The sequence below is a fragment of the Schistocerca nitens genome, chromosome 3 (assembly GCF_023898315.1).
Source record: "Schistocerca nitens isolate TAMUIC-IGC-003100 chromosome 3, iqSchNite1.1, whole genome shotgun sequence".
NCBI lineage: Eukaryota > Metazoa > Arthropoda > Insecta > Orthoptera > Acrididae > Schistocerca > Schistocerca nitens.
Window position 1 is genome coordinate 629,833,230 of NC_064616.1, and position 16,319 is coordinate 629,849,548.

Below are 16,319 nucleotides of genomic sequence, written 5' to 3' on the forward strand. Positions count from 1 at the left end.
ATTGCTGACGTGTGCTTTGGAATTCCAGCTCACCCTTCAATGCCTTTCTTCTAGAGCTCAGTTTTTGTTGATTTTGTGCTGATAGGGTTCGCGAGTGTGACATTGAGTTATGCTGTGACTTTTTTAGCTGTCGTTCTCTTTTTCTTCACATTTCTCTTCAGTGAGCGTCTTCCACTATTACTCAACGCTCACTTTCGGCGTATTGTGATTTAGTGGATGATGCTTTTCCGCTTTCTCCTGGATGTGATATGAACTTTCGATACGGTGCCTCCTTAAATACCGAACACTTCACCTACCTTCATTACTGTAGCACCCATCATACGAGTACCAACAATTTGCCCAGGTTCTAATTTAACTCCGTCCGAATAGGCCTTGGAAGGCCCAAGGGTACCGACGGGCCGCCGTATCATCCTCAACCCACAGGCGTTACTGGATGCGGATATGGAGGGGCATGTGGTCAGCACACCGCTTTCCCAACCGTATGTCGGTTTACGAGACCGCAGCCGCTACTGCTCAGTCAAGTATCTCCTCAGTTTGCCTTACAAGGGCTAAATGCCCCTCGCTTGCCAATAGCGCTCAGCAGAACGTATGGTCACCCATCCAAGTGCTGACCCAGGCCAACAGCGCTTAACTTCGGTGATCTGATGGGAACCGGTGTTACCACTGCGGCAAGGCCGTTGGCTTCTAATTCACTTAGTTCCGATTAATGCACTAAAATCTACACAGATCAATGTTCTGACCACGACAGACACTTGCAACATACTGATGATACAGCACGGGTGACGTTCATGGTCAAATACAACAGTTCAACCTGCAGGCTTGGCTAGCATCTACATTTATGTTCAAGTATGCATTTCTCGAGGTGTTCCCATGTCTTTGTCTAACTGCTATTATTTATAATTGAGAAGGAGTTCAAGTAACGCAGCAGTTTAGCGCTATGTCTATCTGGGGTTTCATAGCACAACAGAAACAGTACTACATGGAGTACTTTGTGACAAGATGGATTGAGCTTTATCACACTAAACTCACTCTGATATCTTCCGTGGCTAAAAGGTCGTCGTGCAGAAGATTATCAGAAAAGGCCACAACTTATAACACTCCTGCTTGATGTTATTACTGCACCATAACCTCAATGCTAGAAACAGGTTGTGACATAAAACTATTTAGTAAAAGCAATTATGGTACAAAGCAACAGAGCAGTGTTACCCTCTGAGAGGAATTTTGTTATGTTGACCGTGCTGTCCCTAACGGAGGTGGCTTATCGGAAATGAAAGTCAGAATTACGTAAATATTTGAACAGTACCAAACAAAATTTTGCCTATCTGCACTGTTCAACGGATAAAGAAAACGGCCGCCAGCCTAACTAGGCAAGAGAATGATTAACATTCTCGTTCAAAAAAGTAGTTATTAGTAACTCTAATGGACAAACACAACCTAGACTTGGTCACACGCGAGTGCAATGAACTCTGACACACTCATATGTTTACGGTAAGATTGAAACTAACAGTTGGAGCAGCACAAACTATTTGCAAAATTATAACAGGTACAGAAAAACACTATCACTTTCAGGGCTTACACAAACTGAGTGGTCTTTATACTGTTAATATGCACACAAGAGAGACAAACACTTAGTAATCATGAACATATAATTTCCTTCTATGCAGTTTACCACTTTTGCTACCGTGAGAGATAAAATTAACATTTATGTAAGATACTGACTCACTTTCTGCAATTTACAACAGGCAGTAATGTGATCATTTACTAAGCAAAACTCTATAAGCCTCAGTCTTGAGAGATTTTAATTTGAAGTTGGCAACAACACTTTAATAAGCATTTTTACTAAGAATGTTATTTTCAGCAAGCATCTAACTCACTCTCTTGCCACATTAACTTTAACTTTCACTTTACTATGTTCCAGAGGCATTAATTAGAAAACTAGATTTTTAACGTACTTTCAGTAAGGACACTCGGTAATCACTTTAGTTCAAACGGAGAGGACCCTGAGAGGTGTTATGATGAGGAGAAAAGTCAAGGTAGGTACATAAATTCAGATATAAATTACCTTATATTTCAGCACAATAACACATCCATTAAGCTGATCCTTCACTGTACATCATTATAGTGTTACGTTGCAATGATTGCGCAATGTGGTGGCAACTGCATGTTGGTAGGTGAAATTGCAGGCAGAATTGCTGGACTGTCATTTCTTGGTGGCCATGATAAATACAAATTCCAAAATAGCCCAGCTATTTATTTATCCATCCATCCGAGGCATTGGAAAATAACAGAAAAGCCTCTCTCGAAACCAGCATTATGCAACTTTTACACGGCAGTGCACGGACTCGTAGCTCATCTCTGACTGCTGGCTCGTCCCCGACTGACTGCTCGTCCCCGACTCGTAGCTCTTGTTCCACCTTTTTCACCTAGGCCAACCACAATTTGCGCGCGCTACACAGTTCCGTTCCCGAGGGGAACCACTACACCTCTTATACACAGAATTACTAAGATTCCTAAGTGAAGGTCAGCTTTTTACATAACAGCAAACAAACACATTAAATAAAACAGAACATTTTCACATATTGACACTTCTACAAAAAATTATTTACACAGGATTACAATTATATACAGTAAGTTTTGTTCCCTCCAAATGGGACAAAGTATTTACAGTACAGATACACTACTTTGCATTGAAACAAACTATGACATCAAAGTTTTAACAAAGAAAAGAGTATACAATTTTGTGTTATCTATTCAATCAAAAACATTTACAGGTTCTTAACGGTGTAATATTAAATTAAAAAAAAAGAAAAACAAAATAGATGAGTATAGCATTAGAGCTATGGTGTTACAAACTCTGGTGTGATTGTCGATCACGATGACTTCCCTGCTCTGGTGCAAGGCACTCCGTAAAGGAGGAATCATCGTTACGATAATATTAAAATTACATTACATTAATACTTCTTCAATAGAAAATTAATTCGACATTTCGTAATGAAGTGGAAAGTGTCACTTTCACATAAGCATCATAAGTGTCCCCTTTCTGTGCTAAAGGTAGATTTAACCCAGAATTGTGAAGATCATCCTTTCTTCTAGTGTTGTAGCTACGCACTTCGCAACTATTTTTGAACTGGGATGGGTTACTAACAATAAATTTCAAAAGTGAATATTCGTATTTCGAAGTTACTATGAATATCTCGAGTTCCTCAAATAAATGTTTGCAGGTTGATCTTGGGTGGGCCCTAGCTATTATTCTGATTACATGCTTCTGTGCAATGAATACTTTTCCTCTTAATGATTAATTACCCCAAAACATGATGTCATATTAAAGCTGTGAATGAAAATAGGAATCGTAGGCTAATTTACTGATATGTTTATCACCAAAATTTGCAATAACCCTAATATCATAAGTAGGTGAAGCTAACCGTTTCAGCAGGGCATCAATGTATTTCTTTCAAATCTGTTTCTCATCAATGCACACTCACGGAAATTTAGAAAATTCTGCCTTAGCAACAGACTTCTGTTTAGTGTCTATAACTGCCAATGGTGTTATGCCATTTACTGTACAGAATTGCATATACTGCGATTTCTCAAAATTTAGTGAGCATCTACTTGCAGAGAACCATTTAATAACTTTCTGAAAGACATTATTTACAATTTCCTCAGCTAATTCTTGTTTGTTGGGTGCGATTGCTATACTTTTACGATCAGCAAAAAGAATTAACTTTTCATCTTCATGACTATGAAGTGGGAAGTCATTAATATATATTAAGAACAATAAGGGACCCAACGCTGAACTCGGTTGGACACCATTCTTGATACCTCCCCAGTTAGAGGAATTTGCGCGATTTTTTCAGACTGTCTGTATTGTTAATTTCAACCTTCTGCGTTTTTACAGCTAAATATGAATTTTAAAATAGCCGGGCCCAGTCCCACTCATACCACAGCACTTAAGTTTACCTAGAATAATTTCATGATTCACAGAGTCAAAGCCTTTTATAGATCACAAAATATTCCAATGGGTGCTGTTTGGTTATTCAGAGCATTTAGCATTTGATGTTTTGTTATTCAGAGTATTTAAGATTTGATGTTTGGTTATTCAGAGCATTTAATATTTGATCAGTGAAAGCATAATAGCATTTTCTCTTGAAATGACTTCCTGAAAACCAAATTGACACTTTGTTATTATTTCATTTTGACAAATATGTGATGCTACTCTTGAATATTTCAAAATTTTTGGATAAAGCAGTGAGAAGTGAGCTTGGGTGGTAGTTGTTAGCATCACACCTATTCTCTTTCTCATAAATTGTTTAACACTAGCATATTTCAGTATATCTGGAAAAATGTCGCGTTTTAGTGAGCCAATACATATGTGGCTGCAAATGCTACTTATCTATTGGGAACAAGCTGTAAGTACTCTATTGGAAATGCCATCAGTTCCATTTGAGCTTTTACGTTTGAGCGAATTTATTATTCTCCTAATTTCAGTAGAAGAGGTGGGCTGAATTATCAAATTGCATAGGTATTGCCCCTCTTGCAATTTCTAATGAATAGCTGGATCCTATTTTCTCTACAACACTTACAAATGATTATTAAAAATATTTTCTTCTTATGACTTCTCGTTAACAAACTTTTCATTGCGATTGATAGAAATACAGTCTTCCTGTGCTCTCAGTTTCCCTGTTTCCCTTTTAACAATTTTCCAAATTGATTTAATTTTGTTATCGGAGGTGCTAATCTCAGACATAATGCATATACTTCTGGTCTTTTTAATAACTTTACTAAGTACAGTTCAATAGTTTTTGTAATATTTGATGGTTTCTGGATCAAAACTCCTCCTATCAAAAAGATACATTTCCCTTTTCTGATTACAAGATATTTTTATCCTTTTTAGATGGTTTCTTACAATTACGTCTTACTATTTTCTTAGGAAAACTATTTTCAAATATACTCACAAAAATATCATGAAGTAGGTTAAATTTTAAATTAGCATCATGTTCCCTGTACATCTCATTCCAGTCTAATTGTTGCAAGCATTCCCTAAAAATTGCTATTGATGAATCGTTAAATGAACACACTACTTTGGAGGGTTGTTTTGCATTACTGTATCGAGCTGTATCATATAGTGTAATTAACTGTGCATCACGACCAGACAGACTATTCATAACTAGAAAAGATTTTATCTCATTACATTTATCTTATTCCATAGAAACATTATTTATCAGTGTGCTTAGGAAAATCAGTAACTTACGTCAAATTCACAGAACTAGGTAATGCATCAAGTCAAGCTTTGTATCGGATTCATTCAAAAATCTATACTGAAATTCCCACATACAGTAATTTCCTTCCCCCTGTCTTACAGATGGCTCAATAAATAATCTGGGCTTTTAAAAAAGCGATGAAAATTTACCAGTGGGGATCTATATACAGCTACAATTATAAAAGTACCAAGATGTAGTTTAAACTCACACGCACATGCTTCTATATGTTGCTCTACACAAAAATTTTTAGTTTCTAAATTTTTCACACTGTTATAAATTTTAATAGATAGGAAACTCCTCCTCTCTCCATAGTGTCTTTACTTACATGTGCTGAAAGCTTATATCAACCTACATTTACCTTTTCCATAACTGTGACTATATGTTCAGAGAGATGTAGTACATCTATTCCACCCTTAGTTTCTAAATCTTCTGAACAAACAAGAAGCTCATCTACTTTGTTTTTTTAATTCCCTCATATTCTGATGCAATATACTAACATTATTTTTCACTGTGCTTTTATGAGAATCTAGAGACAAACAAACATTAATTTTTCATAGTACTTTTACGAGAATCTTGTGATGTTTTAACATCTCTAGTACCTGCCAGTCTAAGCTTCTAATTAAGCTTCATTTCATTCGATGTTCAATCGCTGGCCACTGAACTTAACTTAAAAAAGAGGTACCCTCCATGATTTCAGTGCCCACCCTTAGAGATTTTGCTATCATCCCAACCAACGTACCCTTTCCTAGCATAGTGAGATGCAGTGAGGTCCCACCCACCAATAGCATCAACAGGAACGAAACCTATGCCTGACAAAGTAGCCACCCGAAGTAGCTACTGTAACTTCATACTGATCCTCTTGACAGAGCTGTTCAGTTGGGATAGATCATACAACATGAAAGCAGGAACCAAGCCAACATTTGTATGGTTCGTTGCAGATGCTATTTTTATCAGATCACACTCAATATTGTAGTCCCGATCCCTATCAATACTGTTTCCCACTCCACCACTATCATAACATGATCCTACTAAGTTCAGCCTTAAGGGCTCTAATATTCCCTTCTTATTCAGCCATTATTCTATCTCGTGAACACACTCCGCAACTCCATGGAAGAGACTCATTTACTTCCCCACTTATCGTGCCACTACATTCCTCCTAATGTAACCGTCTCTCACAGCAGCTGCATAGAACCCCAGAACTAACTTTCCTACAGCAGCTGACACTCTTCTCGCTCATTATTGTTTACAATATTTTTACAAAATTTATCTAGACAATAACAGTAATATTCTATGAACTACTTATCACAATAGTCGCTAAAGTTACGAGTGTATACCATTAATATAGTAACGTAATGCACTTAAAATAACATTAAACCTGAAAATTTGTATATCCAAAGAATGAGGCCTAAGATCGCTTGTGCGTGGTTCAGACTTCACACGTTCTGAAAAGAAATGGAAGGTAGAACTTAAAGCCTTTAATTCTCCGAGTAGATACGGCACTACTAAATATATATGTAATGAAAACAACCTAAACTGAATTTCAAAGCAGGTCGCAGGAAATAACGATTAAAAACCGAGTATCCTGACCACACTATTTTGTAAAATTAAAAATGAACTATGGAACAAGGGCATAAGAGAAGTTTAGTAGAAGAACAACGGAAATTAAGCATAAAATATGTAGCAGTGATTTATAAAATTCAGGTTTCTGCAACTATTGTTTGGCGCTGCCGTAAAACGCAAGTGAAAGTATGTTTCCATATCGGTAATAGGATCCGTTACAAAGTGACACTTAAATCCAAATTCGCGGGATCGGAAATAAATAAAGTGATATGTACTTAGGACAGGCAGAAGTTCAAAAACGAAGAAGTGATGTTGGCAATATTGCTGTTCTACTGTGATCAGTGGCGTTACTGGACAGACCTGTAAGTTAGATAGACGACTAGGTTAACGAAGACAACGAATTTGTCACTGAAAAAATATTTTTTAAACGTACTCACCTGCAACCTATCCTCAGAGTTATAGCAAGTGAATGATATATGAAGTGCGTGAGCAATGTAATGCTCATTGATTATGCTGCGTCTACAGGACGGCCACACACCTACTGCATTATTCTCAAAACTGATCTGTTAAGTTCTAACAATTATCAGTTGCAAGCAGGATTATAGCCAGTTATGGAAATAATGATCTGAACACCAGCTGGTTATCTGTTTGAAATAAAATGTTTATTGAACCTTAATTTAATATCGTGAGAGAAACAAAGATGGATAAAGTCAATAATCAGATTACGAAAGTGCCGAGTCAGGCACACCACGAAGTTATGTGATTAATCCGCAACTTTTCTTAGTGTCTGAATTGGTCACCAGAAAAATTTCAGTCACTTTACCTGCTACCGATCCGTCGATCATCAACACATACGTCCGACCTCGGTCTTGTCTCTATGCGAATCGTATCAGTCAGTTTGACCGCCGCCCTTAGAGAGACACGATCTCTCATTACGAAAATCACTTATTGCTACCACACATATAACACACGAACTAAGATTAAAATTTTACCAACTTTCCGATGATAACATTAGATTTTTGCTAGGCTCCTAGGTTTCATTGATATTTACATTTCCTTCAGTGAGATAGTTAACTTACCTCAATTTGATCATAGCTGCTGTTAAAAGCCGGCCGATGTGACCGAACGGTTCCAGGCGCTGCTGCTACGGTCGTAGGTTCGAATCCTGCCTCGGGCATGGATGTGTGATGATATTAGGTTAGTTAGGTTTAAGTTTTGCGGACTGATGACCTCAGATGTTAAGTCCCATAGTGCTTAGAGCCATTTGAACCAATTTTGTTGTTAAAAATCATCAAACTTACACGTTTACAGATAGTTATTGTCATTTGATGTCTCGCACTGGCCTACACTTATTGACTTACAATCCGTTTTTCACTAAAATGTGTGTTTTTTTTATCTCTGAATTAAGCTTGAGGCTCATAAATAACTGTAAATTACATTGTTAAAATTTCCGAAACTGCATTTCGGTAGCACTGTTTAGGTGCTATTTGTAGACGATCGGCCTTTAAAATTGCTTGCGGTGTTTAGAAGGTATTAATTTTGAGAGCTAACAGGTATATTGACATCTAACATCTTCAATGTGTTTATACCATTCTTTCTACCACGTGGGTGTTTAGATGCAGCTTATCGTCTCGTTATATCTGTCATTTGGAGTAATTGCCTATTTTGCAACTTTATCAGTTTCTATTTTACATATTTTGTGGCAACGAAATGGTTTTGCGTCCTCTGACTCCGCGCCTTGCCAGCATCTCGCACCACAAGCTGCCACTAACGGTCATGCACTTGTACAAAACTCCCATTAACCTTTTAGGAAGCGTAGCGTTCTCGCTTCCCGCGCCCGGGTTCCCGGGTTCGATTCCCGGCGGGGTCAGGGATTTTCTCTGCCTCGTGATGACTGAGTGTTGTGTGATGTCCTTCGGTTAGTTAGGTTTAAGTAGTTCTAAGTTCTAGGGGACTGATGACCATAGATGTTAAGTCCCATAGTGCTCAGAGCCATTTGAACCATCTTCTAGGCAGCCTGCTGCCCTGTTATTAGGCGGCTTACGTCGTAGCGCTCTTTTTTTCCAGTTGTAGAGGCCCAAGTGTCCCCTACACTAGAAGACAGCTATCTGCACGCGAGCAATGTTCGCCTCTGTCAGGACTCGTCCACACGACCTCACCTGTCGAATTAACGCGAGTTCAGCCGCGCCTACCCGTCATGCCTCGCGGTATGGTAACTAACTGCTCTGCAGCGTAGTCCGAAGTCTAGTTTATGATGCAAGGGCGTAGTTTGGTTGTGCGTTAGCGCATGCAACCAATATGTAATGACAATAAACCTAAGTAGCGCGTTGTATCAATGTCCCTGCTGTAACTCCAACTTTTCTCGTTGTACTCTGATATTTTCTAGTTTTTAGTATGTTTGAAGACACTTTAAACCGTCCATTACTTCTTTCCTACAAATAACTGACTGGTCATATGCAAAGTGGATGTATGTCTTAGACCTGACTTCACTAGCACGTGCAATGAGCATATGCCCTCTTAATCATAAATATTGTTTCACCAAGATCAAGCTTATATCAGCAACTCGCATCCATTAATGCAAGTACACATTAATGAGTTAAGGATGGAGCCCATACTAAACTGCACTACGTCAAACGTGAATGTATTACAATAAAACAGACTGCATCTAGAATGACCCTACGAATATGGAATGCGAATTCATTCCATTTCTGACCAACAGTAATATCTGCTAGATCTAATGACCTTATAGATAAATTCATGTGATGAGAATTTGCCTCGATTAATTCAATCCAGATAATGGCTCAATAGATGTATCGGCGACTCTGTTCTACCACAGCTGTATCGCTACATTGAAATATGCTTACATCTAAGCTAAAATGCGTCAGTACATGTATCACGTATACAGTTTTTAATAAATGAAAATTGTTGAGATTATGGAAATAGGTGCTCTGAGCACTATGCGACTTAACTTCTGAGGTCATCAGTCGCCTAGAACTTAGAACTAATTAAACCTAACTAACCTAAGGACATCACACACATCCATGCCCGAGGCAGGATTCTAACCTGCGACCGTAGCGTTCGCTCGTTTCCAGACTGTAGCGCTTAGAATCGCACGGCCACTCCGGCCGGCGGAAATGAAGATAAGAAAACTCAGAACACATATGTTCAGCAGATAAATGCATTCATTAATCTAACACACACGTGTTCAGAAACCTATATCGAGACATATGTGAACTGATGGTTCACACATTTAGTCCCACATAACATAAAATGGGGGCTACATAACTAAAACTACAAATGAAATGGTTATCGGGTAAGGCAAGACTCTCTGCATCACATGGTCTTTGTCACAGAATCGCTGTAGGCCAAAAACTGCGAGGATCTGATCACGCTTGCACAGTTTGCGATAGTATGATCACAAGAAATAAAATGAAATGGTGGATTATTAAATTAGCACGTGAATGTGGGCGGTGACTTTATTTCAGATTTTACTATTCTGATGCAATACATTACCAGCAGCAGTGCTTTAGGGAAAACAATGCAATGAAAACACACATGCCATGAGATGGGGTGAGTGTGGAAATCGTCATTTACACTAGGATTTCAACCAATGAAAGCACTTCAACTAATGTGCAAAATGTAAAACAAGTTGATTTCTGTTCAACGAGTTACACCATTGAATATAATGGATGAAAACCTGAGACCAAGTACTGAAGACTACAAGCGGCTATTTGCGACTGACTACAACGGAAACTGTATGGAAATTCTCTGACATCACGTCATATGAAACACAGCAGAGCAAAACGAAATTCTACCGAAGTTTTGGTGCTACGAAGACTCCCTTCGTGCCTTCGTGCAACAGCCTTCGTAAAAATATAGAGAACGACATATCCAAAGCATGCATTTATGCACATTGAGAGTTGACTGCTAGTAATATGGGTATATGTGCTGCAACATTCATTTGCTGCAAGGCAATGCACGTAAGCATTCTAGACTTTGTGAGGTTGAAAGTTACGGAAGACACATCTGCATTCCAGTGGTAATCACAAAAACATCCCTGCCCAAATCACAGACGTCTCTAAAGCAGTCCCAGTAGTTTGATAATTAAAGTGCGCCTTACTAGATGACATAATAGCTACTCTACTGGTTACGTTGCACTGACAGATTTTATCCGTGTCGACTCCGTCATCGTTCAAAGCTGATGCACTGTATAGCATTATTTACTTCCTCCCACAGTGACATATGCATTGAGGTGACAAAAGTCATGCGATATCTATATGCACGTATACAGATGGCGGTGGCATCGTGTACACAAGGTATAAAATGGCAGTGCATCGGCGGAGCTGTTCAGGCGATTATTGTACGCAAAACCACCCCTCCCTTCCGTCTCCTCGACTTCTTTCTCAACATTTATGGCCGTCCTATCACTCTCACCCCCACCCTTAAGTACCTTGGCGTCACCCTTGACCATTGCCTCTCCTGAATCCCCCATCTCTGGACAATCCAAGCCAAGTCACGCTCCCGACTCTGTCTCCTCAAGCTCCTTTCTGGCCGCACATGGGGTCTGGACCCCTCCACCGTCCTCCTCACCCATAAATCCCTTATCCGCCCTATCCTCTGCTATGCTCATCCCACCTGGACCTCCACCCCTCCTACCTTTTACAAATCCCTTCAAATCCTAGAACGCCATGCTCTCCACCTCGCCTATCGCATCCGTCTCCCCTCCCCCATGCGGATCCTCTATGATGTTATTCCGTTCCCGCACCACCTTTTCCTCGAACGGATACGGATCCTCTACACCTCCCACAAACTTGATCCCCCTCACCCGCTTGTCTCTCCCATCCTTTCCCGCCCCCATCAACTGCTGCGCCTGCATTTGCACATCCCACCTGCTCTCCATCTCTCCACTCTCCATGCCCTTGCCCAAGGTGGCTTCCACCAACTCCCCCTCCCTGATGATGCCCTCATCCCCTCCATATACCCTTCCTACCAACTTTGATCCTCCTCTACAGCACCCTGTGCTTTTTCCCGAGGGCACCCTCTCTCCCTTCCATCCCTCCTCCCTTACTCCCTCCCTCCTCCCCCCAGGCTTCCGCTACCCCCCTACCTTCTTTCCTCCCCCTCCCATCTCCTCTACCACTGGCATGTATACACTCCCCTCTCCCTCCTCTCCCCCCCCCCCTTTTTCCCCTTTTGGCAGCTCCCCGGACTCGCACACGTATAGTGAACTTTCGCGCGACGGGGATCTTCGCCTAGTGTTTGTGTGTGCCGTCATGTTCGTGCTCAAGTGTTCATAGTGTTTATTCGTTTGTGCTCCAACGTTCGCGTGTGCCATCTGTCATCTCTTTGCGTGTCCACGTGTCTGAACATTTTTACTTTGGACTCTGCGCCCGTGAACGGCTCCGTGTGTTTTAATTTTGTATGTCTACATTTGTATATCCACCCTGTCTGTTCTGCGATTGTCTTCTTTTGTCTCATTAGTTTTATCAGTGGTCGAAGAGAGGCGTAATATGCCGCTGCTGGCCTAGCTGTATCAGGTGTGAAATTAACAATAAAGAAAAAAAAAGCGGAGCTGTCATCGGCGATCAAACAGTCGAGTGCGAGACATCGCAGCAGACGGATCGCTGTGTGCGCGGTGGGGGCAGCTGCCTCGGCCACGCTGGGGTAAGCGGATCGTCGGCCAGTGGGGATTTCCCCGTCGTAGGTCAGCCCCATCCGTTGCTCCAGGTATGACGACTTAGGGAACGGCAGGCGGTCCCGTGAGTAAGAAAACTCAGGCCACGAACCCGGTATACCAGCACGAAGCAAGTTAACACATTACGGATGCCTTCGGCGCCGGTAATATAACAACACAGCAACAGGAGCACTCAACACGTCACCGACGACGCTGTCGTCGAAATACAAAGGCCAAGCCACGCCTCATTAGAGGGCCACAACCAGACGACCAGAGCATGGGTGACGATTCCCACTAAGAAGTGTTTTCCTCTTCTCCCAGCGACGAAGAAATGGAAGAGGATCCTAATGTTGACAACTCACAAGAACCGGAATGTACCACCGCCCAGTACAAGGGTCAATACCGACTCGGTATTAAAGAAAAATATACCTAAATATAAGTTGGAAGTGGAAACGACCAACCGTTTTCAGCCACAGGACGCTAAGGAGGAGGAAGTACCGGCGGGACAGACTTCTTCCGTCACCAATTCATCAGTGCCCTCGGCCAAGACCACGCTGCCGCGTAAACGTCCGCCAGTGACAGTCTACTACAATGGCAACTACGCCAAATTGAACGAAATGTTGTAGCATCCTCTGAAAGGCCCCCTCAAGGAAATTTTTCAGGGACACAGAATTAAAAACCACCTAGAAACTTATGAAGACCATGCGCGGGAGATCAAGTTTTTTTTATGCAGTATGAGTTACCGCTCTTTACTCATCAGCCCTTGGAGGGCAAGGAACTGAAAGTCATTCTAAAGCGACTGCCGACACAGGTAACACGGGTACGTCACGATAAAGGATTTCCTTCAGTGAACGTGCATCATTACGTGAAACGGGACGAAAAGACGAGCAACCTTATTCTATCTCCAGCTTTCGTCGTCAGTTCACCAAAATCCAATGACAATGATAAGATATATATGAGGTGCACTACCTCCTGTACACACGTGTCTGCATCGAAACCTACAGAAGCAGGCGCTGTAGGAGATGTCAAAGTTTTAAGCATAATGTAAATTATTGTACCCTGTCGGCAATAAGTGTAAGTTGCGCGAGAGAAAGCACGAGGTAACACACGTCGGAGCCCAAGTGCGCTAACTGTGATGGCAAACATCCTACTTCATGGCTCAGCTGTGAGAAGTACCAGAGACTGCTTAACAAACAAAAGCCAGGAAAACTAGGGCGCCAAAGACGACGCAACCGATGCTAGGCTTCACATCACAACCAGCAGTGACAGTTCCACCAGCACCCCCACCACCTACTGCATCGGCTTAAACGACATCGCCGCTACCCAGCACGTATACAACAGGTCGGAAACTTATAAAGGACCTATTAGGTTACGTTCCACAACCGAACAGACACCGCAGCTCCTCCTGTTGAAGACGCCAGCCTTCTAACATGCCAAAACATAATGCAACCTTATTAATGGACGCTTGAGGACACCGCTGCGCTTCCTACCTCTCTGCAGAAAATCACCTCCTTCCTGAACTTGATGGAAAGAATTATAAAGGCTTTCGCGGCAAGTTGAGTGGATCGACGGCAGCAACCGCGACACCTCAAGTTTCTTGTACGGAACGCTAATGGCCTTCGACCCAAAAAGATACAACTCATGAATTTATTTCACGTTATCGTACCTACGTGGACCTTCTGGCACGGACATACCTGAAAAACACGATCAACTTCCTTCCCCGTAACACGCAAATTTAGCGAACAGATAGACCTGGTTGACGTGGTGGGTAGCGGCCAGTTGTATTAAAACTCCATCGGACACCACACTGTTCCAATCATTGGAGGCGACAGCAGTGACGGTCAACACCGAAATGAGCAATGTAACACAGACACACAGCTTAGATGCTTAAGAACGGATTCGTATAAATATTTGACGGGTTCCTGAAATTGCTACCTGGTTGGGACTTCAACGCGAAGCATGCCTCAAGGCACTCACGGAAAACAAACCGCAAAGGCCAGGCTCATGTCGACATTCAGAACGATCCCAACTGTGCTATACATGGCCCACGTGAACCCACCCCGGCGTCAGAAGAATGATGTCCTAGACTTCACACTGATTAAGGGAATCAATCCGAACATCCACCTGAGGACTACAACAATCTCTCGTCAGACCACCAACGAGTTGTGGGAGTCATCAAACGAAGGTGTCTCCTAGCCCCACCGAACATTCAGATTGAGGTCGACTGGGTTCAGTTGCGAACGTATCTCGAAAATAATATCCGACTGACTATGAGCATCCAAAGAGCAGCCGACGTGGATATAGCGGTTCAGGTACTGACAGCAAAAATACAACGGACCACCCAAGGAGATGCAGCCGTTACTGTCCTTCCGGAGTCGCAATTCCATCCCTTTCCCCCGCCCTTGCAGGACTTGAAGGCAGTGAGAAACTGTTTCCGCAAGACATGGCAGTTGTTTGGAGACCTGACCGACAGACGGGAGGTGATAGCGACTGTCTAGAGGCTTACGGCAAAGCGTCATGGAATGGCGGCAGGAGACGTGAGAGACCAGGAGTTCCAATTTGCACTAAAACCGCGTGACGAATGGCATTTGGTGAAAAATATCCGGGAGCAGAAGCCGGAAAAACGGGCGATTAGGGGCCCAGATGGACTTATATTCGATACACTACAACAAGCGAAACTTTACGGCGATGCTTGTGTCTAACAGATGACGGTTCCAGCCAGTGACAACAAATTCTCAACAGGCAAATAAAACCAAACGATGGAAGAATTCACTATTTCGCGGCACAATTCCCATTAATGTCAATCAAGGATCAGCCGCTGCTTACAACGCCGTGGGAGGTCGCAACGCTGACTCGAAAACCCAAAAATTCCGTGCCAGACATGGACATTCCGCAAGGTTCGGGTATTCTGCAGCTACTTTTCAACTTATATATCAACGACCTCCCAACGTATCCTTGCATCATATGGAGTGTTTACGTCGACGACACTACGTTCTTTACTCCAGGAAGAAACCTCGACCAGTTGATAACGGTGGCCCAGCGTCAAATCGACAACACGGAATTATTGGCGCTTGCGAACAAGATCACCATCATTCTAGTGAAACTGACAGCTATTTTTTTTTTCACGAAAAGGCGGCTGCCGATATTGAAACGCCGACTCCAAGTAACAGCTCAACCCATTCTGTGGCCGCCCTTAGGAACTCTACTAAATAAATCGCTTACCTTCACGCTACAAACACAAGAACAGAAAGAAGACACGCATAAGATGATGAGCGCCTTTCTTCCTTTCTTTATCAGCAAAAAACTTTGTGTCCGAATGAAGCTTCAGTTATATCACTCCACGATACATTATTTATTTATTCGTTCAGTGACAAGACGCAATCAATACCTTCACTGCGCGATAACAGCGGTGATGGAATTGATGTCAGTGCCACTAAAGCAGAGTTATCAAACACGATTTTCCGAAACTCCTTCACCAAAGGAGACGAAGTAAATATTCCTGAATTCCAATGAAGAACAACTGCCAAGATGAGAAAGATAGAAATAGATACCCTGGGTGTCACAAAGCAGCTTAAATGATTTAATAAAAGCAAGGCTTCCGGTCCAGATTGTGTACCAGTCAGGTTCCTCTCAGAGTATGCTGATACATAGCTCCATATTTAGCAATTATATACAACCGCTCGCTCACAGAAAGATCCGTACCTAAACACTGGAAAATTGCTCAAGTCACACCAATACCCAAAAAGGAAAGTAGGAGTAATCCGTTGAATTACAGGCCCATATCACTAACGTCGATTTGCAGTAGGGTTTTGGAACATATGCTGTAT

General features: G+C 41.9%; 1 pseudogene; it reads right to left on the reverse strand.

The window, feature by feature from the left end:
- Positions 1-564: 564 nt before the first annotated feature.
- Positions 565-682, reverse strand: LOC126250374 (5S ribosomal RNA; annotated as a pseudogene).
- Between the last annotated feature and the right edge of the window lie 15,637 nt (positions 683-16,319).